This window comes from Tursiops truncatus, chromosome 5, assembly GCF_011762595.2.
Source record: "Tursiops truncatus isolate mTurTru1 chromosome 5, mTurTru1.mat.Y, whole genome shotgun sequence".
In the NCBI taxonomy this organism is placed as follows: domain Eukaryota; kingdom Metazoa; phylum Chordata; class Mammalia; order Artiodactyla; family Delphinidae; genus Tursiops; species Tursiops truncatus.
In genome coordinates this window covers 64,527,393-64,553,502 of record NC_047038.1, presented here as the reverse complement: position 1 = coordinate 64,553,502, position 26,110 = coordinate 64,527,393, and the positions used below count along the sequence as shown (strand labels likewise).

General features: G+C 43.0%; 1 protein-coding gene across 3 annotated transcripts in view; it reads left to right on the top strand.

The window, feature by feature from the left end:
• Nucleotides 1-26,110, top strand: part of RBM47 (RNA binding motif protein 47) — a 163,735-nt gene that overhangs the window by 59,084 nt on the left and 78,541 nt on the right. For all 3 annotated transcript variants that reach the window (XM_019928292.3, XM_019928291.3, XM_019928290.3), the window contains exon 2: nucleotides 10,473-10,557. The gene's annotated coding sequence lies outside the window, so the exon portion shown is untranslated. The remainder of the gene's footprint in view (nucleotides 1-10,472; nucleotides 10,558-26,110) is intronic.

The window sequence follows — 26,110 nt, the reverse complement described above, 5'->3', positions numbered from 1 at the left end:
CAAGGCAAGGTCAGGAATCTGATTTTTTTTTAAGAAAATATTTAGTTTTTGGTATTTTTTGGCTGCGTTGGGTCTTAGTTGCAGCACACGGGATCTTTCGTTCCGGCGCGCGGGCTTCTATCTCTAGTTGCGGTGTGCGGGCTCCAGAGCGCGCAGGCTCAGTAGTTTCGGCACACGGGCTCAGTAAGTACAGCGCGCAGGCTTAGTTGCCCCGCAGCATGTGGGATCTTAGTTCTCTGACCAGGGATCAAATCCATGTCCCCTGCATTGGAAGGGGGATTCTTAACCACTGGACCAGCAGGGAAGTCCCAGCAATCTGATTTTTAACAAGCTCTCCAGGTGATTGGACCAGCTTGAGAAACACTGCTTCAGTGCAGTGGTCCCCAACCCTTCAGAAGAGAGTCGCCATGAGGGGTGTCACGGGGACGAGAAGTACTCCTGCTCCAAGGCCAGGGCAGAAGATCTAGATGAACACCTGGCTTGGAGCATGCCCTCTATCAATATTTGTTGACTACTGGAAATAAGGTTACTTTGAGGAAATGAGCACCTTCTCTCTCAACCTTGAGTGGATAGGGAGAAGCAAGTCATTTTGGAAGACTACTGGAAGTCCAGTGACTTTGGAAGTTCCAGTGGGCACTGTCAACTTTTATCTGTCCAGTTTTTTCTAGGCTTACCAGCAGGCCCACCTCTTCTTTCGAAAGTCACATCGTTTTTTTCTTCATTCACTTTGATTTTACAGTCTTGGAGCCAGGCAGACCAGTGGTCTATTTCTGTTGCTTTTGTGTATCTTTACATCTAGTGGCTCTTAAAGATTATCTCTCAGGGGGCTTGTTCCCTGAATTGTAATCTGACTGTACAGATTGTAAAACGTGCAACTGATTTAGTAATAGCTTTTAAAATGAGTAAATATACACATTGGTTATTTGAGAGATGTTAAAATATAAAATTTGGTGTATTGTTTCGAGTTGTTGAGCAGACCATACATTGTGGACCTCTAATTACTATTACTAACAGAGATTTCTCGTCTCCTAGTGGAAGGATCTGTTATTTTAAGATAATGGAATAATGCCAGAAAGACCAAAGTTTAAGTCTCAGTCTACTTCTTAGAAGCCTTTTTTTTTTTTTTCTTTTTAACGAGACACTCTGAGCCTCAGTTTCCTTCACTAAAAGCAGGCTTACCACTTCCCACCTTGCTTGGTTGTTGGAGAATTAAAACCAGACACATGGTCTGTTTTTCTTTTGCGGTACGCGGGCCTCTCACTGTTGTGGCCTCTCCCGTTGCAGAGCACAGGCTCTGGACGCGCAGGCTCAGTGGCCATGGCTCACGGGCCCAGCCGCTCCGCGGCATGTGGGATCTTCCCGGACCGGGGCACGAACCCGTGTCCCCTGCATCGGCAGGCGGACTCTCAACCGCTGCGCCACCAGGGAAGCCCCATGCCCTTGTATTTTAAAGGCTGACCTTAGTGAGTGCTTCAAGGATTTTCGGGGTTTTCTGCAATTTTCATGGAGTGGATTCAGATTCTGCAGGTGATGTTGGTGAAACCTTTGTCAGTGACCCTGGCCATGTTAGGAAACGCCTGACAATTGTGAAAATTCTGAGTGTTTTGGCTGTGTTTTGACAACAGCATTTCAGCTGACTGGTCTGGTTTTTCACTGTTTTGCTTCTATGAGGGTCGGGGCAGAAAATGAGAACAGGTTAATGCTCGAAAGTGATTGCCCGGCTAGGGGTGAATGATTCACAGACCTACTTGCTAATCCATCTAACATCTATCATAAGTAGTTAGACCAAAAAAACATTTAAAACTGTGTGAAATATATAGATTTAAAGGAACACTGAGTTATCTGTTTCATTTGTGCTTGACAGTCAGGGCTGGGGCATGTTTTGTGCTGCCAGCAGGAATGAGGAATTGAGAAATAAGGAACAAGTGTTCTTTCTACCCTGTAATAAAGGGCCTGACTTAGCAAAACAACAAAAAACCCTGCTTTTGTGCCACTGAGAGTTTTCCTGAGTTGAGTGGGACCTGAAGGATGGTGGAGGGGATATTTCATGAAAGTAAAAAGAACTTAGCTGAATTAAGATTTTCTCTGCCCTGTGTTGGTCCCTCACATAAGCAAAGTTAGAACTGTATTTTATATTTAAACAACACTGAGTCTTTCTGGGCCCTCTTGATTTATTAAAAAAAAAATTTAGACACTATCCTGCCCTTGGGGTCTTCAATATTCAATAATATTACCTTTAGAAATACCTGTTTTGAGCATTAAAGGAAGCAACCATTTAGAAAGAGTAGATGCAAAATGCTGGTGAGGGAGCTTTGAGGATTTCGAGGCAGTATAACTTACACTCCATGTGCTTCTAATCTAGTTAGGAAGATAAGATCTAAACAGGTTAAAAGTTAAATAAGAATAATAAAATGAAGAAATAACTTAAAGCTGTAGAGATAACATGTCACTGGGCCGGCATATGATGAATTGCCAAATAGAGTTACACAGCAATAAGGCTTTCACAATTCAGAGGTGGGAGAAGACCTGGTGTGTGTCTGCTGGTGGAGTGCTAGCCACCTCCGGGGTTTCTGTTGTGAAATTCAAGACTCATTCATTCAACAAGTATTTATTTGTGTCAGGTGCTGTGCTACATGCTGGGCATACAGAGGTGAGCAGACAAGGAGATTGCAGTTTGGTGGGGACAGCTAGACAGTGAACAAATAAACTCACAAGTAGTTCATCACAGGTCATGATGAGTTGTACAAGGAAAAGCTTACACCAAGATGACAAAGGGGGGAAACAATCTAATTTGGGCTGCTGTAGGGGAAGGCTACCCTGAGGAAGTAACATTTGAACGGAGAGCTGAAGAAAAGAGTTCACCCCAAGTATTTGGTGAAGTAAGAACGCCGCTGGACCCAATTAAGTAGCATCTTTTATTTCCACAGATAATTCGTTTAGAGGATAGAAATAAAAGCCAAAACACAATTTATAATTGTTTTGTGTTGTGGACATTAGGTAAAAGTCTATTTGTAATGAGCATATGCTTCCATGAACACACACACACACACACACACACACACACACACACACACACACACACACACACACACACACACACACACACACCCTTCTTACACATTGTCCTGCTCATACCCCACCCACGGCTCTCTCACCCCACTTGACAGAGTAATGTTGTAAACGACTGTGGAAAAGGTCATTCCAGATTCCTAGCAGGTCTGCCTCAACGTTTCCTAGAAGCTCTCGTGGAGGTGAAAGTTTTGATTGCCAAAAGCTTTGTATACCCTCTCCCCGAACGTGGCCATGACTTCCCAGGAAGTCCACTGTGCTTGGGTTAACTGTCCCTATGCCTTCATTTAGCTGGCATCAGCGCTGGTCCAAATCAGTCTTCATGGATGACAACACAAGTTTGCCCCCACCATTCACCTTGCCGGATCCTATTTCCTGGAGCCACATCAGAAAAATAGTGGAGGCAGTAATTGCTTTTCAGATGACAGAGACATCATTGACTGGAGAGGCAGGATAATGTGGTGGCCGCTAGCACAGTCTGCAAAATTAGACTGCCTGGGTTGGAATCCCAGCCTGCCTGTGTGACTGTGGACAGCTTTCTTCTCCGCGTTAATGTCAACCTGAGACATCCTCACCTGCAACCTATTGGGTCAGATGCGTTTTGGAATCCAGAATATTTCAGATTTTAGATAGTATGTTGCAAATACTCTATATTGCTTAACACCACTAGCTGGGTCTGGGGCAGTATTCCATAATCAAACACATCACTATTTCTTCAGCAAAGCATATGGATACTCATATACTGGAAGAAAGGAAATCTGCAGAGTCTTGTTAGAGACTAGAGAGTCTAGGTTTGTCTGCTAAATGACTTCTAAAAAATACTTGGTTTTTCAGAGTTTAGTATCTTTCTTACAGGTGAGATGGATGTCTTAGGAGGATCAATGAGAAGATATATGTAAGTGCTAAGGACAGAAGACACCATGCCAGGGTGAGCTGTTAGTGTGAAGTATCTGTTATTATAAAGCCACTGTAGACTGAGAAGAAGCTGAATCTAAAATGTCATTTCCTTCTGTTCTCCGTCTCAACAAATAGGCCTTGACTGTGTGCCAGGCACACTGCTTGGCGCTGTAGGAAAACAAATATGGACCAGACAGGGTTCCTGCGTTGCATTACAGTCACAGCACCCATGGTCGGGGACGCCGCTAGCATTTTTTTTTTTTTTTTTTTTTGCTTTGCATATCCCACTCTTTCCTAGGTATTTTCCATGCTGGGCTATTTGAATTATGTAAGGATCAAATCAGCCCCCAGATAGACCATTGTGTCTGGTATGTTGTCATACATACAGAGGGCAGGAAATGAAGACACATGATGCAAGTGACTGGAAACGGTTCTCAGGTAGGAAGTTATAGTTGGGACAGTAATGAGAGGAAGGAAGCCAGTTCAGTTGAACGAGCACTTAGAGTAGAAGTGAGGACACTTGTTCCTTGGGCACCCTTCTTTGTGGCAGGCACCTTGCTGGCTCGTGGGACTGTAGGAATGAGAAAGGCGAGCACTCTGCGCCCTGGAAGTGCTGTGGTGTCTGCGGATGTTCACTCTTTCTGTGTGAGCCTGGAGAAACCAGTTGCCCTCTCTGAGCCTGTGTACTTATCTTCAGAACAAAAGGGCTGGAGCCGGTTATAACTAAGGCCTCATCTTACCTTCAAAAGTCTGTGATCCTAAAGAATTACTTAACAGCTTGTTGCTCAACCCCTGTCCATCACTCTGGGATTCAAGTAAAGGATATGGGCTTTTGCTGCAGTAAGAGAGACTTGAGGTAGACCTAAGGAAGGACTTGTTGGTGATAGAGTGTTGGAATGTATTTCATTAGGGTTTATTATCTCCCCAAGCCGGGATATCTCATTTTTCAAATAATGAGGACTGACAAGTGTCAGGCTCTGTTTTAGGAGAGAAAAGCCCCTTCTCTCGTGGAGTTCACATTTCAGTGGGGCAGAGAGATAATAAAAAGTGATAATAATGAATACACGATGTAATTTCAGATAATAATAATTGCATAGACGAAAATTAAAGACGGGAAAGAGGAGAGAGAGTGCAAGCAGGGTTGGTGATTGGAGGGCTGTTTTCATAGAACGGTCTGGGAAGACTTCTTGCAGAAGGTGAGTCCAGTCACGGAGAGAGCCAGGCGGGGAAGGTTGGGAAGGGCAATTCCAGGTGGGGACAACCGTGAGTTCTGAGGCAGGGAGCTGAGAAAGCTGGCATGTTGGAGGAACAGCCGGAAGGGAGTGAGGGAGTGGGAGAGAGGCAGGGATGGAAGTAGAGAGCCACGCAGGCTCCTGGAGGGAGCCCTGGGAAGGACTTTGGATTTTATTCCAACTGTGAGGAGAAGCCATTGGAGGGTTTTGAGAAGGGAAGTGACATGATTTGATTTGAAAAGAAAGCTTGCTCTACTAGAATATGGATCTAGCAGTCATTTATCAGGAGTGCCTGTGACCCTCGTGTAGGTTAATTTAGTCCAGCCTGATATGACTGGATCTGGACTAAGTGCATTTTTAACATCTCAACCGTTGAAATACAGCATCTATTTCCATCTATATCTTTGTCTTTTCTCTATGTATTTGTTTGACAAAAGGGCTTGTATGAAGATGGATTGCTTTCTAAAGAGAAAATATTGTCATCTTTTGAGTTACTGCTTGTGCCGTCTTTTATCTTTTTATAGTGCAACTTTTGAAAAGCTATGCTATTTGCTCCTTCCTCCCTTCCTTCTTTCCTTTTTTTAAACAAATACTTAATGTTTCATAAGACACCTAGATTCCCCGTATGCGAGTGTTTGGGTAGTATTTGCTGGGTGTTGTTGTCTTCCTTTTTTGTGCAAACATACCTTGGAATATTGAATAGTATTCACAGGTGGTAGAATTGAAACTTTCAGTTCTATTTTCTTTGCACACACCTTGTTTGAGACAGATGTTTGCTTCTGATACGCTGATAACAATATTGCGAAAGTGAAATTTAAATTGCCTTAAAATGTCTCTTGAACATGTCAGCCTCAAATCATGTGTATTTTGTGGCAACCCTATTTTCTTAGTTATTAAAGCAGCTATGATACAAGCCCAGAATGCCCCGTGTACCTCTTGTGTGCAAGTGGCCAGCACACGCACTCTCAGTCACCTTGAGGAATATTTAAGGACAGGCTGGGCTTGCTACCCGAATAGCTTACTAACTGCCCACTTTTGTGCTCAGGAAATATATATCAAAGCCACAAGAGGGCAGCTTGTCCAGTGAGTCGAGGGGTAAAAAGTGCTTTAGACACAGGATAATGAGGGTGAGAACTTCTGAATTTTTAAAAATGTTTCTTGCATAAGGAAGCTTTTTTATATTCTTAGCCAGCTTCATCCATTTCAAGAGACAGTGTTTTTGGAAATTAAAGGTTTTAGGGCAAGTTCTTTCACTCAAATCTATTTTCACTTTTGTTTGGAATATGAGTACCCATTTCCCCTTGAACTCCCCTTTCCCTCATCTTCCAGCCCTTTTATCCTTGTTCAATCTTTACTGAACTATAATTTACATATAGATAACATTCAAACAATTTTTAGTGCTATGTGGAACACATACAGCCATGGAACCACTGCCCTCATCAAGATATAGAAATTCCCAGCTCTCTAGAAAGTTCTCTGGTGTCTCTTTGCAGTCAGTCTCCCTTTGCAGGTCCGACATCCCTTTGGATCATTAATCTTTGAAATTTTTATAAAGCATTTTACAAAGCATTTTATAAATGTAAAGTAATGATAATGCACAAATATTGGGGCCCTTCCTAAGAAGCTGTGTGAGGGCTCTGGAGAGATTAAGGAAATTAGAGGCAACTTCTTTCCAAGACAATTATATGAGTTCTTACTCTTTGTAGTTGTGGTGGTAGTTTTAAGATTCTGGCTCATTTTCACTGAGAGGGAGGATTATCGTTAACTGCGCAGTTGATAATTATCCATTTGTTCTTTAAAGTTTATTTCTGCTCTAATAATAGCTGATTTAATAATAATGCATTTCTGGCACTTAACTAACTTACTGGTATTAATGAGCTCAAGGAATCTTCTCTGTGAAGGAAGTACCATTATTATCCATATTTAGATGAGGAAACTGATGTGAAATGTAAGATAAATGAAACTAAAAGCTTAAGAAATACATGTTCTCATTGATCAAAGTAGTACCCTTAAAAAATTAGTGCTTCGGGCTTCCCTGGTGACGCAGCGGTTGAGAGTCCGCCTGCCGATGCAGGGGACACAGATTCATGCCCTGGTCCAGGAAGATCCCACATGCCGCGGAGCGGCTGGGCCCGTGAGCCATGGCAGCTGAAACTGCGCGTCCGGAGCCTCTGCTCTGCAACGGGAGAGGCCACAACAGTGAGAGGCCCACGTACCACACACACACACACACACACACACACACACTATATATATATATATATATATATATATATATATATATATATATATATATATATAGTGCTTCTCTAGATGCACATAATGTCCTTGGGCAGTGTCGTCTGTGGCCATGGGTTGAACGCCATGACAACTTCAGTTCTGCATCCCTGACCTTGCCTGCCAGGCATCCCTCTGTCTGTTTCCCTGGTCCCCACCTTCATCTTCTCCAGATGGGTCACCCTGCCTTTAGCCCCTCTGCATCATGGTCAGGAGTCTTTCTAACAGGTAGTTCTGGTAATGCCACCTTCCTGATTTAAATTTTCCAGTGGTTCATTGTGCAATGAAATGTGAGTGCCTTGCCTTTTTCAGCTGCACGTCCTGCTGCCCCCTCCGCTGCCCACCCTCAGTCCAACTACTCGTCATTCTCCAAAGATGCTGCGCTCTCTCATGTCCGCATACCCAGGAACTCACTGTTCCTTCTGGCTGAAAAATGCCCTCTCCTCATTCGTTATCCCTGTCTGCCAAGCAGACTGTTATTCATCCTCCAGAACTTGGCTCACGTCTTCCTTGATTAACCTTGACAGACTTGCAGTCATCCTTCCACTTTCCATTGCCCCTTGTGTCTTAGAGCTGGTGTTCCATTGTTTCATGATGGTCTTGTTTCATGTCTGTGGTCTGCTAATCTGCGGCACCCTGGAGGGCAGCAACTTTGTCGTTTCAACTTGGCGTCTCTCGCCTAGCTCAGTACCTGGACTCCCTATTCCAGACCATTATATACCATGAAGGCAGAGAAGATGCCTCTTTTATTCACCACTGCTATACCCAGTGTCTGGCTTAAGGCCTGACCTGTAGTAGGTATTCAATTAATATTTGTTGAAAGATGAATAGTGGGTGTTTTTAAGCGTCTCATTGCAGTGGTTTAGCCCAGGGATTGCCACTGAAAGATCTCCGGCATAATCAAGCCATGGACATATTCTGTGTGGCTTCCCAGTATTTTTTAAAGATTAAAAATTTGGTACCTCTCCTATTTACCACTGTCTACACCACTCCTGTTATTTTTTGCTCTTAGTCTACTTCCTCATTTGTTCCCTGCCTGGTCCTGAGGCATAAGGTTGGGGGTACAGAGAGGGAGGTAGTATATTAGACCGCTAGGGCTGCCATAACAAAACATCAATACCACAGACTGGGTGGCTTAAACTAGAGAAATTTATTTTCTCACAGTTCTGGAGGCTGGAAGTCCAAGATCAAGGTGTTGGCAGGTTTGCTTTCTTCTGAGGTCTCACTCCTTGGCTTGCAGATGGCCACCTTCTCGCTGAGTCCTCACATGGTCATCCCTTGCTTTATATGTGAATGTATCCTAATCTCCTCTTATAAGGACACCATTCATTTTGGGTTAGGGCCCACCCATATGACCTCATTTAACCTTAGTTACCTTTTCAAAGGCCCTATCTCCAAATACTGTCACATTCTGATGTACTGGGGCGGTGGGGCGGTGTCAGGGCTTCAACATATGAATTTAGGAAGGATACTTATTCATCTTATAACAGGCAGGAACATGCGCTCTCAGGTACTGTGGTCTCTGCCTTGTGTCTGACGAGTGTTTTAGAACTCAGGAGGCATGAGAGAGAGCACTTTGCTCACCAAGGCAGAATCTAGATGGACATAGCACTAGATGGACATGCACCTGCTCCAACACCCGATCTCCACTCTGATCACTTTGATCAGGGGATCATATTCATGTTTCCTAAACAACTGACATTTAGGTAAAGTGCCAAGTAGAACTTAGGTGCTTTTCAGTTTGGAAATATACAGCCTTTCATCCTATTCACTCCAAAAGCTGACGTGTGGGCTGCAAACTACCTTTGCCAAGGGTTCGGTGGACAGTCGAGGGAAAAGCCTTATAATGACACGGCACCACCTCCATTTGCTGTAAGCAAACAGCCAGTCCTTTATTACCCTTGAAACCAGCACTCGTGACACAAGTTGGACTCAGAAGCAAGTCAAATGCCAACTTTCTGTGGGTCAAAGTTCCTTCAAGCACTGTGTTAATCAAAAGCTCAACCTTAGTTAATTAGGCCATTGAGTTGGGAAGAACTTTGGAACAAATGATTACCTAGTTCAACTGAGGGAGTTAGCAGAACTCAGTATTTTGTTTCCCAGAGGTAGCTTGCAGACTTGTGGTCTTTCTTGGAGTGGGTGGTAGTGAGACTTCTGTGGGGTTTTATTCATTCTCAGTGAGTTGCAGCATAATAAAGTCTGCTGTACAGAGCCTAGTTAGTCAAATGTATTTAATTAAAGATGAAGCGGAATAGGTAGGGAATATTGTTCATATATGGGCAGAAAAGCTAGCTGCAAAGGGCTTCCAAAGGTAAAGAAATATTTAAAACACTAACAGCTCACAGGGCTTTAAACAATTTTGAGTGTTTGGTGATATACCCTGAAAGACCGCAATTTAATGTGCCTCTGCAGAAAAACATTTAAATGAATATAATAATCATAGCTGCCCTCCATTGAATGTTTTCTCTCATATGGGGCCCCAAGGGCTTCATATATGTTGTCTTATTTATTGTCACAATGTCTGTAACACGTGGATAAACAGGCTCATATTAGATGAGAAAAAGGAGGATCAGAGAGGCTGAGTAAAACACCCAAGGTCACCCAGCTAGCAAGCAGTAGAGGTGAGTTTTGAGTACCTGGCCAAACCCGTGAGCTTCTCCTCCCCGTTACACCACCTCTTTATACGTTCCTCTTCTCTCCTTGTTGGACTGAGATTTTTTTCCCTTGAATGTCCTTTAGCTAATATCAACCTGAATAGCCTTGTGGAATTGGCAAAAGGACATGACCTATTTTCTCCATGTATGTGAGCCAGTGCAGATCTCTTGTACTGACCAGTTATGCAGCTTTCCTTGTAATCCATGCATACACAAAGGTGTTTATTAATCATAAAACACCATATTTCTTCTTACCTCTTCCCCTCCAACCACTTAGCCATCATTTACTGCATACTTCTTCTTAGCCATCTCTGGTTCAATAGTGTTATCTTTTCCATTTCAGAGTTCGGGTAAGAGAGGCATCAGGACACCTCGCATTAGGTCACCTAGCAGAGATCAGCCACTCCTGGGCTCAGTGAGGAGGTTTGGTAAGTCATCTGGCTCCATCTTCACTGGGGCTCAAAAGAACATCATTCAGGGGTGGAGAAAAGTAGGTGAACATTACATAGTGACAGCCAAATGTTAATCCTCTCTCATTTTTCAAACCAACACATATCGTTTTTTTCTGGGTATTTGCCTAATTTACTAGGCCAGAGTACCCTGTATGTTTTTTGGTTTTTAAAATTAATTAATTAATTTATTTATTTATTTTGGCTGTGTTGGGTCTTCATTTCTGTGCGAAGACTTTCTCTAGTTGTGGCGAGTGGGGGCCACTCTTCATTGCGGTGCGCGGGCCTCTCACTGTTGCGGCCTCTCTTGTTGCGGAGCACAGGCTCCAGATGCGCAGGCTCAGTAGCTGTGGCTCACGGGCCCAGTTGCTCCGCAGCATGTGGGATCTTCCCAGACCAGGGCTCGAACCCATGTCCCCTGTATTGGCAGGCAGATTCTCAACCACTGCGCCACCAGGGAAGCCCGCCCTGTATGTTTTGTAAGTACCATTGTCCCCAGAAGACTCCCACAGTCAAAAAGAATGACAGAAGCTATATTTGAGTGACTTCGCTTAAAGTCTTTTAATACTGAGTTTTTCCTGTAGTGTACACTGCATTTCATCAACTGTAGAATACACTTCCCCCCCACAGTTTAACATGTCTGAAGTTGGGATACATCTTGTGGAGATTTCGATTTGGTGAAACACAGTATTCCTCTAATAACCCACAAATGACCAGCATTAAGTGTTGTCTGCCTCCTATTTTTCACGAAGTGCAAGTGCCTTTAAAAACTAAAGTTTTTGGTGACTCCATATGATGGTTTTGAGACGAGTAGCCTGTGGACCTCCTAAGCAGGGGTCCTGGCATTCAGAACAACCCATGTGACATCACGGAGCAGCCTCTTAGGCAGCAGGTCCTAGAACAGATACTCTTATCCAAAGCCTGGCTCCCTTCCAGTGCTCTGCATCATGGGATTTACAAGTCAAATACTCTATTTTAGAATATTTCACTACTATGTCCCCAGAGTGATTTGTTAGCGTCCATTTATGTGTGAATGAGTCCAAATTCACATTCATGTTAAATGCATGAGTAAGTAGCATCTTTGTAGAGGTAATCACAGAATGGACAGGATTCTCCAAGTCACATGGGTCTGATTTATACAGGCTTTAAGATTTGCAGAACCTCTGTATTATACGGCCCCATGCGTGATAGTACATTAATCCTTAAATCAGTAGGGGTACAGGTAAATTGGTTAACTACGGTTTTTCCCTGCACCTACTATGTGCCAGGCTCTGTGCCAGGTACTGGGTAATTAAGAGATTAAGACAGAAAGGATTGGTTTTCTGCCTCCAAGAACCTGGTCTAGTAGGCAAGGCAGACATTAAATAATTGAGTTGTGAGTGGGCTGAAGAAGAATTGCAAGGAGTTAAGGGAGTTTAAAACCAGAGGACCTACTCTGAATGTCAGTGGGAGGAGTGACCACTGGTGAAGGTTTCTTGGAATTTAAGTGCTGTTTTAACTGAGACCTGAAGGAGAAGGAAGGAGTGGTTTACTAGGCAGAGGGCAACTGGGGGCGGGTGGTAGTGACTTATCAAATGAGGAACAGCTGGAGGGTTTCAACATGGGCCGGCGAGTGTCAGGTTCAAGGAATAACCATGAACCCAATGGGGAAAGAGGTAGAGGGAAAGTGGCTTCAGATGAACAGACGTCTGTCCTAAAATAAGGATTTAGTCACATTTCTTGAAGAATCTTTAAAAGCCCTTAAGAGATTTTTTGTTTTTGTGGTTCAGACATATATTCTTCCTTCTCTATTAGCATCATTTCCTAGAGCTGGATTGCAAGTCCTGTTTTCCTGCCAATCCTTTGAATTCTCCCCAAATCTATGTTCTTAATTTCCTTCATCTACCGCTTATAGGAAGGTGATCAGCTTCTAGTGAGAGATTGTTTTCATTAATAAATGTGTCCACTTTTCTTTTTCTCTGCTTACTTGACGGCATCAGGGAAGGGTGATCACTGGCATAGTATAATACATAATTCCTCCATCCAAAAGCCAGATTAAAAAAAAAAAAAAAGATGGTTTAAATAGAACAGACAGAGGCCAGCTACTTGACCCTGCTTCCATTTTGGACCATTATGAGATTCTCAGGTTTTGAAACTTCATGCTTTTTGTTCACATTTTCTATCCAGAGTACTGCTAAGCAATTGAGTAACTTAATTGACAGATTCGGAAATTCACACACGTGCATGTACACACATACACATACCATATACAACATGGAACCCAAGTTCCACTGAATTGGCCTTCTCAAGCTTGCTGGTTTCTTAGTCATGAGTGAATTTGATGTCGTCATTTTTGAGAGGTCTGTTGAGTGTAGGCCCACGCTGCTCCCGGGCCCCTTCAACTGTTCTTGTTCTGGGATATCCACTGATGCTTCAGGCTTCAATTGTCTTGAGAACTTTAAAAAAAAATGTCAATGCACAGGCCCTGCTCGCTGAGACACTGATTTAACTGGTCTGAGGAGGGACCCAACTATCAGTATTTTTTGAAAACACCACGATTGAGTCTCATCTATGTCCTGTGTGGACAACCACTGTTTTACACTTTTGCTTATTAACCTGGTGAATGGCTGTGTATTGCTTTTTCCGGAGAACATAATTTGCATTCTGTAGTAGCTGTTTTTGGGTTTGTTTCTCCTGTGGTCTGCGAAGATGGTTTGGGCCTTAAAAACCTTTGGGTCTTAGGAAGACTTTGCCACTGCTTGGTGGAGTCCTGTCTGAGAATGGATCCCCTGTTTACACCACCCCATTACATGTCCTGGGAACCACACCTACACGTCCTCCCTATGACACTGTTCAGAATATACAGTTTAATTACTTAACACCTAAAATTTTATAGATTACAGGTGTATCTATAAAATAGATACACCTGTAATAGAACTCCCGTTCTGTGTTACTGGTACAGCTTAAAGATCATGGGAACGTCTTTGTCTTATGACAACCCCAGCTATCTATCTGTTGTGATGTTCACTTAAAATGAACAGAGATATAACACAGACACATTTCAGTTCCATTGTAGGTCTGGGGGAAGGTCTTGAAAATCTCATCTGACCTTTACTTAGACACCAGTAAGAAGAGATTAAGAAGTTGATCTAGACCAGTCCCTAGATGCTAAAATGCAGAAACCAAGGCTAGGGGTTGAGAGAGAGGCGGCCCATTGAAATAGTCAAGCCTAGAACTCAGGTCCCAGGTCCCTTAACGCTAATGACCTTTTCTCTTCACTCTGCTGTCTCACTTAAAAAAATTTTTTGTGGCTTTTCCTCTTTATTCACACTACCACCTTCCTAGTCCTAACTTTATTCCTGAATTATTGCAATAGCCACGGAAGGGGGGAAGAAAACCCAACAAAACGCAGAAGAAACTGCATCAAAATGCCAGCTACGGTTGAGTGTGAAAGGTAGAGGTCTAGTTTTAATTTTTATATCTGCTTTTCTGTGATTCATACATTTTCTTTAATAAACAAGTATTACTTTCCTAAAGGAAAACCATAAACATTAGTGGAATAGCCTTCTTACCGGTTTCTGAATGTATGTGACCATTACGCAATCCTGTTTGTGGCTCACTATCAGATCAGATTCCTAAAATATGTTTTTCTCCTGTCATTATCCTGCTTAAACCTTCAGGGGCTTCTGTTGCTCTTGAGAAAAAGTCTAAACTCCTGGAATGCAAAGGTCTCCTTAATCTAGGTCCCACTTCTGTCTGTCCCCGTATCTCCACCTCACCCAGTGCAATCTTCCCTTCTGGCAGGGCCAGCATCCCCCTTGTCCTAGAACCAGGAGAACTCTGTCCAGTTCCTCAGATCATACTGTTCTCCACTTGGAGAGCCCCACACTCTTTGTCCCTTTCTCTTTATGTGTCCAAACGTTGCCTTTCTAAGCTCAGCTCAAGTACTTCCTTCTCCTGTTCACATTTGTCACTTTTTATCTGTATCAAGGATGGCAAATAGGTTTCATTATATATACCAGGTCCAGACAATTGAGAATAACGTTGCATGGGGAATCCTGAGAGCTCATCCCTGCTCAGAGGGGAAGTGTTCTGTGATCAGCAGTGGTTTCTGTCAAGGGCACAACAGGGAGAAGTGACAGAATATTTGTTACCTATCTTCCATCCAGATCTATAACCATTTTTTTAGACCTGTGACGTCCAATACAGTAGCCACTAGCCACATGTGGCTATCTAAACTAATTAAAATTAAATACCATTAAAAGTTTACTTCCTTAGTCATGAGACAGGCTGGGACCTGGGACCCTTTACTGCAGTGCTTGTACCTGAACAAACGTCTCCTCCAGAGCAACAAAATACAAAGAAACTATGAGGGACTAAAAATAACTGCAAGCATGTGCAGTTGGGGCAAATTATGAGCATGTCACAAAAAAGACCAAAACCCAACTGCCATTTCTGAGGTGCAGGGAGCAAAAGCAGGGTCCTGAGCATGACCCCTGCACATAGCACCACCAAGGGGGTGGGCAGACCACCAAGCCACGCCTCCCCCCACGGATCCACCCCATCCTCACCCCATTTAGGGGACCAGCTCACCCCGCCTCGGGGAGTGAGCAAGGGAACCTATTACCTGTTTTTGCTCCCTTGGGCTATAGCAGGAGTCCCAATAAAGCCTTGCCTAACTTCCTCTTCTGGCCTCTTATCAATTTTTATTGATTAACGGGTCCAAGAACCCAGGTTGGTAACAGTAGCACTACCCACATTTTAAGTGCTCAGCAGCTACACGTGGCTGTACTGGCCACCATATTGAACAGCAAAGATAACCATTCTGTCATTACAGGAAGAATCATCAGCTCTGTTTTAGCTGTATAATTACATAACAATGTAAGACAGAATATATTTGTTTCATGTGTGTGCGCCTCAGTGAGCTCAAAAGCTTTTCATGGGCAGGACTCTTCTCTTACACTTGTTTTGTATCCCAGAGCACTGAGCCAGTGCTGGGCATGTATGGAAATACTTTATAAGTATTTGTTGAATTGAATTTTTAGTACTAACTTGGCAATGTGCTATAAAGTAGAGTAGTAGAATGAGAACTAATTTGGAAATCGGGAAACCAAGTTTCTGGCTCAAGCTCTTCTGCCAGCTAGTGTGTAACTTGAAATATTTCATTTAACCAAAGTAGGTCATAGTTTCCTCAAATGTAAACAGTTATGGACTAGGCTACATCGGAAGATTTTTCCAGGTTTGGAATTTTGTGATACATATGGAGTGTTCATTTTAAACAGAAATGCGCTCATGCATTTATGGACTAGGCTACATCGGAAGATTTTTCCAGGTTTGGAATTTTGTGATACATATGGAGTGTTCATTTTAAACAGAAATGCGCTCATGCACACACACATACACTCAGAATGGAAAACTAGCCTGTTAAAAAATATTCTAGCTTATTTTAAATGCCTTTTATCTAATTTTCTGACTATATAACACTATCATTTGAAGGTTTAATTTCCTGCCAGATCTACAGCTAGATTCTTCTTTGAAGAGGATCATAGCAAAGGGAAGATGCCTCCACAAGTGGAGAATGTCAGACTCGGCAAGTGCGATGGAGAATTAGGTAGCCTTTGTCAGTAAGAAGGCAATGGAACAGCTGTCTCATGTTATGACAACCAGACTGCGTGCAGAAACCTCCAGTTTATGCCGCCCACCCTTTGCCCTTGCTCTGAGTAAGAGATCAGCAAACTATGGCTTGCTCTGCTGCCAGTTTTTGTATGTAGCTAAGAATGGTTTTTACATGTTTAAGCGTTTCCCCCAAAAAAGAAAGAGAAAGAAAAATATGTAACCATATGGCCTGCAGAGCCGAAAATATTTACTCTCTGGCTCTATACCAATGGCCAGTGACCATGATGTACAGATCCAACCACTTTTCAAGGCAGATCGCTTTCTGAGATGTCATAAGGGCCTGTAGCTCAAACGCAGTGGGATAAAACTCCCTGTTCTCCAGGCGCTGAAGACAGGGAAAAGCAATGGGCTGGTGGGGCGAAGGCCGGGCCCCATGGCTCCACCGCCTTTGTATCTGAAGCAGGCAGAGGCCTTGACTCTCAGTGTTCTGAGTGCAAAGCCAGTCCTTGGATCCAGACTGTGCATTCTGGTCTTGACGTTGGAAATTTGATGAGTCATAGTTTCTGGCTGTGTCCTCCTTGACATTCAGCATTCACAAGAATAAATTCTGAGGGTTCCTTGAAGGGTAAAGCTACACTCCTTGGTCACCCAAGCTTATCTGAGGAGGGAGCCGTGCTTGCATCTCAGCTTGTTATTCTTTTTCTTTTTCCTCTCTCTGCAGACACTCCTTTCAGTGCTTGAGTTATCTAGACTGAGTGTGCAGATAGAGAGACCGCTGGAAAGGCAGATCCCGCCACCAGGGCAGGGCTGGGCCAGTATCTGAACTCAGACAGCAGCCCTGCCTGGTGGGCCTGAGGCGAATGGCAAAGTTGACAGTTTTAAAAGTAAAAAATGACTCTTACTTTTCCTTCAGATGCCCCACAGCAAGGGCCCTTGGGTTTCCCCAAACCCTCTTTCTCCCTCGGCCTGCTCTCTAGGCTCTCACTAAATCTTGATTTCTAAAATGCACATATTCATTATCTAACACCCCAGTTCTGGCATCTTTTCTTTTCTGATCTACCCTTTTTTCCCCCTCCCCTTGTCTCATCCTCTCCTCCAGGATAATTTTCAAAGTTCTATCACCCTTGGCTTCTGGTTACACAACTGCCTTTAGTATAATGTAGTGTGCCTCACATCTAATAAAAATCCAAATTTACAAAACAAAAGAGATTTGAAAGGTAAATCTTCCCTTTGTTAAAGAAATTTTCCCGAATGAAAGACTAGTATCTCTCTTTCTCCCTCCCTCCCTTATATGTTTATCACTTTGTACATTTCATTATAGCCCTTGGTGATTGAGGGTGGGCCCCTAGTTGGCTGCAAGCAAATTCATTTTTGTATTTGCAGATCATGAGGCAACCCCTTGCCCCCATCCTGGATCATAAAAAAATTTACTTTCTCTAGTTTGTTTACTGTCAAACCTGAGCTCATTAAATATATCCAGTGGCCTGGGTCATGATCATACAAATAATAGGACCTTGGCTCACTTACAACAATGGTTGCATCTGCTTCAGCTAGTACAGATTCATTTGGAGAACTTACCAATTTATTCTCAAGGACGATCCTAGCCCAGCACCAAGCTCCCAGCAGCTTCCAATTAACAGTAACGAGCAGTGCCTGTGCACCATTTCTCCATTCTAGAATTCCCAGCCTGGAACAGTGCTGTTGTCATGGCCAGGGAAGCATCCATTAGGAAAGTCTGCTCTGAGTCAAATGCTGATGGCCAGTTCTGGATAGAATTCCCTGACACACAGCCTTGGTTTTCATCATTGTTCTGATAGCAGAACACACAACTATGAGACAGAGAGAAGAGAGGCAACAGAAATCGATTTGCTAAAATTTGAGATGCAAATACACAGAAAACCCCATCATCTTTGGGATTCTCCATTATTCAGAGTTCAGTGTAAGCCTAATAGTTACAAGCTGAGATTTGGGTGTCTGAGTTCCAGTCTTGCCTTCCCCCAATAACTAGCTTTAGTTAACTAGGGATCATAATAATACTTGCCACATAGGATTTTGGAATGATTGAAGAGGTAATATTTGTCAAGAATTTAGTGCTGGGTCTGGTACACAGTGGGTGTTTAATAAGTGTTGGTATTAGTGTGTTAGTACATGTGTGAGGGGCATGGTCTACTGCAGCTTTTTTCAAACTTTTTTGGGCTCAGCACATCTTGACAGGCAAGTAAAATAAAGGACACTCAATGAGATGTAAACTTCAGATAAGCAATAAGTAATTTTTTGTTATAAGTATGTCCCAAATATTGCATGGATACTTATGCTAAAATATTATTTGTTGTTTATCTGAAATTCAAATTTAACTGGGCATCCCGCATTTTTATTTGCTAAATCTGGCAACCCTGTCTTTACATTCTTAAGAATTATTGAGGAACCTGAAGTGTATTTGTTTATGTGGGTTGTATCTGTTACTATTTACCACATTGGAAATTCAAACTAAGAAATTAAAAATATTTATTTATTTATTAAGTACTTAAATAATCGTAATTTCTTATGTTAACATAAATGACATTTTATGAAAAACTATATAAAAAGTAGATGGTAGAAACCACATTATATTTTTGCAAATCTCTTTAATTACTGGCTTGATAGAAGTCAGCTGTATTCTTTTTTTTTTTTTGCGGTATGCGGGCCTCTCTCTGCTGTGGCCCCTCCCGCTGCGGAGCACAGGCTCCAGACGCGCAGGCTCAGCGGCCATGGCTCACGGGCCCAGCCGCTCCGCGGCACGTGGGATCTTCCCGGACCGGGGCACAAACCCACGTCCCCTCCATCGGCAGGCGGACTCTCAACCACTGCGCCACCAGGGAAGCCCCAGCTGTATTCTTATATCTGCTTCTGCCTTCAATCTGGTGAGATATGTTACTTTTATCAAAGTAAACAAAGAATACTCAGCTTCACAAAGATATGTAGTTGGGAAAGGGAGGGGTATTGTGATAGCCGTTTCAGATAATTGAGAACATTCTTCTTTGACATTAAACCCAAACTCTACAAGAGATAGTTTCTTAAAGATGAGTTGCAGTGTAGAATCTGAAACCATATCAATGAACTTTTCATACTCATATTAAAATCCACTGGTTTATCTTGTACTTTGAATGGATCTTTTACTATGCATGATTCTATAACATCGTGAATTGGTCATTTGGAAAATATTAGTTTACTGAGTTGTGAAGATGATCCAAATATTGACACATTTCATTAGACGATATTTTTAAAAATCACATTTAATAATGTCACGACTAATCTCATCAGAAAAGCACTTAATTATTGGCAAGCTGTCAAGCTCATGGTGGTGAATTCAAGTTCTTCAAAATTTTAACTTTTGCTAGAAAGCTCAAATTTTATCATTGGAAACAAATAGTAATACTATTAGTTGTGTTCTTTGAAGTGACAGGCACACTTCACTCATTTTTCCAGAAATTGTCTACCAAAAACCCACATCTGGATAAGCCATAGTTCATCTGCTTCAAGTAAAAATAGTGTTCCATGCTTTCCATGATGAAAGCAGCTGTAGCTCAGTCTGTAACTCAGTCACACACATGACTTTCCTTGAGCCTACGATCATAATTTATTATGCAGCAAAAGTGCTTGTACTTGCTTCCCATTTCCTCACAAAGAATATTTCAAAAGGTATATGCTCAAGACATAATAAAATTAATATTTTCCTGCTTCAAGTACATTCTTAAGAAAAACTGCCACTTAAGAAAAAAATAAAAACAACTTCTAGCGCCTGGCAATAAAAAAATGCTATGATTACTAGTACACATTTGTGCCACTGTCTTATTCTGTGCTGAGGTACCAGCAGTTTTACCTTCTGCTGCCTTTTCATCATTGGTGCAAATGTCAACACAGTGAAAAAGGCAGAAATGTTAGTATTATTATGAAAATAGTTTTGACTTTGCAGACCTCTGAAAGAGTCCTAGGGTCTCCCAGGGGATCCAGGGACCTCTCTTTGAGAATTGCTGCTCTAGTGGCTGATGACCCAGTGAAAGACATTGCTGGACAGTGTAGATTCATCACGTGTTCCCCTCATCTGTTCCACCGTCTCCTTCCTGAAGCAGTTTGGGAAAACACCAGGGACTATTGGGACCTTCCTTAGGGTTTGGTTTAGGCCGGACTAGGGGACCAGCAGTTTCTGAGGCCTCACTCACAATGCTCTCTGAAGCCCTCTCCAGAAAACTGAAGGGGCTTGAGTGATTCAGGGGAGTTTCAAGACCTTTCCAAGATTCTGGGAGACCTACTAGTTCCAAATAAAATATTCACCTCCTGCTGCTGCTTCCTCTCCTGTCACTAGTCTCCAAGAGAGCGCAAAACTCCTTTCAGAATCTGGAATCATCTTGCACGCCAAATATATGCTAGATTCAAATATACCTAAGCTAGAGGTGGGCCCCTAGAACTCACAGACACTCTGGAACAGGCCCACGGTGATAGAGCAGCACGCGCCAGAGGTTGATTTTTCTGCCCTAACAGAACTTGGCAGTTAAGAATACTAGGGGCACACCTGCATGCTGGCATACCCAAAACAATAGCACAAAACTCGATTTAGAATTGCCTGGCTGGAAGTGGGAAAATGCTATTGTAAAACATTGATATGGTATAGAAGGCACGGTTCTTCCTCAGGGACACAGAATTTAGTCTCTGAGCAGCAAGAGGTAGAATATTTGAATACAGTAGCACACCAAGGGCTATACATAACACAGGGAATTTTAACACAACCTACAGTGTTTAAAGTCAAGTATCAAATTTGTGACCATCGGAAAAAAATGAACATAAAGGCGTACGTGAAGTAGGGAAATCCATACTTTCTGGATGGTTTTTGTGGTCAAATGAGGGCCCCAATAATAGAGTTTGTCAATAGATTTCAAAGTGAGCAGGACAGATTGTCTTGGGGATAAAAAGAAAAGGTGAAAGGAAGGGATTGGGGAACTCAAGGAAAAGGAGTTGAAGAACAGGGCCGAACGGGTTCTCATAGAGTCTAGAAAGCATACACAGGTGGCCCTGGATTTGGGCAGCAGACAGTCCCTAGACTGAGCAGGCTGCAGGGTCCTTGTGTCAGGAGAGCGTGGCTCAGGTGAAGAGCAAGGACTCGGATTGGATCTGCTTTGATTCTCAGATCTGCCCTTATTGGCAAAGTGCGTGCCCTCAGCCAGGCTCTTTGAACCTATCTCCTCCTCCTCTGTTTGATTAAATTAAATGAGATTGTATATCAAGTACCTGGTGAATTGTAGGCATTTAATCATTGGTTCTTGTTTCATGGCGTGATTTGATGGTTAGTTTATTTGCTACCCTGTCTTTATAATCCACTTTTCTCATTCTCTCTGAATACAAAACCAAACCAAAACAAACCTACTACATCAAAACCCTAAACTCTTGGGCCTCCAGCCATTCCTGGAGTTTACTCCATGGAGGCACTACTTTGGATTCTGATATTATGTCTTCACATTTTTTTCCTTCAGAATTCAAATATATTCCTTAACAGTAAGCACTGGACACTATGCTAAGGGTGCAGAGGTGGATACTCTTACGGTTTAGAAAACTTTTGACGTACACATAAACATGCTGGTGCGGCGTGGCATGGGTACCCAATAAGGAAAGACTCCTATGAAGTGAATAATTATTCCCCAGTCATGCAGCTTTGTCACTTTGGAGATTTGCTTCTCTTGGGTTTGCCTAAAGAAGGGCACACAGGGCCAGCAGTAGCCAGGAGGTGGGTCATGGGGGTCAAGTGAGATAGACTCTAAAAATAGGGTGAGAGTTTGACAGTCCACAGAGGGGAAGAAAGGAGATGAGGAGAAGAATGCTCTGAGAGGGGAATATGCCACAATTAACAGTGAGACCCGATTAGACCAGGTGGGGACTTTGGGGCACTGAGAAGAGGTACATTTGAGGGTGGGGAGTCGGGTGGTCAGGGCCAGGAACGGCAGTAGGGCAACCCTGGCCTGTCAGGAGAGCCAAGCTTCAGCCCCATGACCTCGGGCCAGCTGTTGAATCTTTCTGGATCTCTCTTTAGTAGAATCTGGATGATAACACATCTATCTCACCTCCCTCACCGGCTTGTTTGATATATCATGTAAAATAACAGAAGAAACAGGATGATGAGAATAATTGCTGTCCACATCTCTCTCTCAAGGATGCAGGGCAGAAAAGGAAGGAGGGTAGAAAGGGGAAAAAAGAAAGAGAAAATGAGAAAAAAAAGAAGACAGAAGGAAAAGGAAAGGGAGGCAGGCAGGTATCTGTGTTAGAGGGCAAGATGAATTCGAGAGGAGAAATGTTGTGAAAGCACAGGCGCTGACAGCCTGGGCCGGAGGCCGGGAAGGCCTCCTCACCATGCCCCTGAGAGGCAGATAACCGGGCATTTAGGATACCCACCCAAGGCAGGTCAGTCATAGCCCTAACCTGAGGCATCTGTGATACAAGGAAATAGAAAACTAGATAAGACTTATATACAGGAGGTAGGGGGGAGAAAAAAATGAACAACAACCCTAAAATGCTTTGAAAATGTGTATATGCCATTTTCTAGGCTCTCAGATTGGGAGTGCTTTCAGTTCTTTGGCAAATCTTTTCTGTTTCTAGACATTTTTACTTTATAGATGAGGGAACAGGCTCAGAGAGGTTAAGTGATTTGCTCAAGATCACACAGCTGGTGTGAAGAAAAGCCATGACAGCAATTCTGTGTTCAGTTTTCTTTTTTCCCCCACTGGATATACTAAAGGTATGAAATGCAGAATTCTAAGTATTCCTGGGGACTGGGTTAGGGGGTAGGGCCCAGAGAAACGGTTTTCGTAGTTGCCTAACCTGGCTGTGTGTGAGATTCCAAAGCCAAAGTCACTTCTTTCTTCTCCTCTCTACAGCCTTGGTCTCTTTTCATAGAGTAGGCTTGACAGTCACTCGATAATTCTGTTTTCTCATTTCTCAGTTCCAAGAGCAGGTAGTTGCAAGCGGCCCACTTGAGCTCCAGACTCCAGCCATGTCCATATGTAGTTTCTGTAAAGCCAGGCCGAGGATCCCTGGACACCCTCTCTTTTTATCTTGTTAACCCTGGTGGTACCAAGAGGCACCTGACATTCTGGGTATGCTAATAATTCAGTGCCAGCAAGTTTCTGTTATCCTCCAGTTCTAATTGTTAACTCGAATGGAATGCAAAACTTCTGGTTTGGAGCAGAGTTGGTTTTTAACTGTGAATTACTTGAGGGATATGGAAAATGGGGAGTACATTTTGTGTTTGGTGGAAGATGGTTTATGAAAAGCTTTTTTGGAGTCGGATTTCCTCTGAAAAATAGAAATCTACGGTACATGTGTAGTTGCGCCGGTGTCTACAGATTCACGGGGTGGGGGTGGGGGAACTCTACCCTCTGTTAACTCTTGCCTTTAACACTTTTTCATTTAGAAAGCCAAGACTTGCTTGGGGATTAGAACAATGAGCTTATCATAATGCCGCTTTAACCAAAACAGAACACCACACAAAACTCGAATGCTTCTAGTATTAAGGTTTATTTCTGCGAGCCCTTCCCCTAGCCGCCCTCCATCCCACCCCTTGCAAGTCTGGGATATTTTTCCCCTTAAGGGGAAGTGTGGAAATAGAGCCCGCCTGTTCATTTGCATCATTGCACATCACACGATATCTCTGCGACCATTATATTGTGTTCTCTCAATGGTGTTTGCTCTGAGGGTGGGACTCAAGGCTGTTTAGTGTCTCGTAAAACATTTACCAAAAGCACTGAGCCATGGTTTTGAAGGGCATTCCGTTGCCAGAGCGTGTGGGAGGAGAGAGCCAGCCGGGGAAAGAGCGCTCCAGGTGTTTGGCAGGTACTTGTTTCATAGTTTAGAATTTATACATGTTTAGAATTTCAGATTGCGTACCGATTCGGCTTCCCTTCTGCTGAAGGGGCGGGAATGGTGAGGGGATGAAGGGGGCCGAGTGATTGCTTTGCAAACTCTTATTTTTCCGTGGCCTGGAGTCCCCGGATAATTGTAATCTTCAGTTTCAGTCAAAGGTTGTTTTCAGTTTTACTAGGGGGAGGTGTGTGTCATGGAGAAGGAGGTGAAATCTGCCTGTGCTTGAGGTTTTCCAGGGGCCTGAATCAGACCTTAGCATTTGCTCTAGCGAAGAATTTGGAACCAGGTGCGGCATTTCTAGGAGACGACGTGTAACCTTGTGATTTGCGCTTCATTATACCCCGTGACTCATTCCATGAAGAGCTTTCGCTAAATGGTGGTTCTGGTTGCTCGAAAATACTCTTAAACTTTCTTTCCTCCCCCATCCCCTACCCCGATTAAAGGTCAGCTTGAAAGACTGCTTCTTATCCTCAACTTTTGTTTTTAGAACGCAGTTGCTAGGAGTAACTTTATATACTGGTCATACATAGTTTTGGAGAAACTAATGACAGTATTTCTTGAGAATACTAAGTATTTCTATTCTAGCTTATTTTTTTTTCTTTTGTAGAAAATACGAGCGTACATGATAAAACTAGAGCCGTAATCAGATGTTTCCATTTGATCAAGTGTGATAATGATATCCTGGACACAGATACCTGGAACTGTGTTATTAGTGGCTAAAACCCAAACAGGAGATAGGAAAATCTAGAAAAAGAATAGCTGCAAAAGATTTCTGTAATGGCCAGTTTCTGGGGAAAGAAGTTGCAGTATAGTCTTTGCGGTGTAACAAGCATATGGAATCTTTCGTGTGTTTATCTTATGGTGGGAAACCTCAGCATGAAGAGGGAACTAAAGTTAAGATTAGACTGCAAGCATATTGATTTATGAAAGAATGTGATTTGGGTATTCTTTTGCCCAGTGACTCTGGCAGTAAGAAGCTGAGAGTCTTCTGACAAGTTCCCAGTCATTGCAAAATGGCTGGAATAAATGATTGTTTAAAAATTAGAGGAAACTTCCTTCATGGGAAAAATGTCCCTGTGGCTTTGTGTACTTAGGCAAATGGGACTAAATCTAACAACTATGGAGGGCCAAAGACATCCAGTTCACTTGAGGGAGAGCAGATTTAATTATTTTTATATGAATATAAGAAAATTGAATTTAGCATTGAGTCATTTCACTACCCTGACTACTGGAAGTTTATGTAACTTGCCACAATCAGATCAATATTGTTCTTACCTCTTCTAAAATTTCAAAACAGGGGTAAGAATACTTGCTCTCTACTTGTCTGTCCTATAGATGCACCTAGATTGCTTAAGAGTCTGTCAAACTTTTGACCTTCAATGATACCTCATAAATCCAAAATAGACCCTGACCGGTGAAGGAAGTCATGTGTTAATTCCACTGTCTCTTTACATCTGAAATTTTGTCAGAGGAACAGAAAGACTGGAAAAAATTCTAAAAATAAATCACCTTTAGATACTTGTCATTCCCTGCTTCCCTTTATTTCACTGGGAAATTCCTATTCGGTGCAGTTCCTTTGTTTGGCTTTTAAAATTAGAAGTCCCAAAGATCTGTATGGAATTGTAAGAAACGAAGGTCAGCAAAGGCTGCATTTACATCTCTCATTAGGAGGGGGGGTGGGTGTGTGTGTGTGTGTGTGTGTGTGTGTGTGTGTGTGCGTGTGTGTGTGCGTGTGTGTGTGTGTGTGTGTGTGTGTGTGTGTCGCGCGGGGCCTCTCAGTGTTGTGGCCTCTCCCGTTGCGGGGCACAGGTTCCGGATGCGCAGGCTCAGCGGCCATGGTTCACGGGCCCAGCCGCTCCGCGGCACGTGGGATCTTCCCGGACCGGGGCACGAACCCCTGTTCCCTGCATCGGCAGGCAGACTCTCAACCACTGCGCCACCAGGGAAGCCCTGTCATTAGGAGTTTTTGCAGTTACATGGTAGTTTGTTAATTGATCAACTCAGATATCAAATTAAACCCTGCGTACATTGGCCGCTATCTCTGGCATTTTAA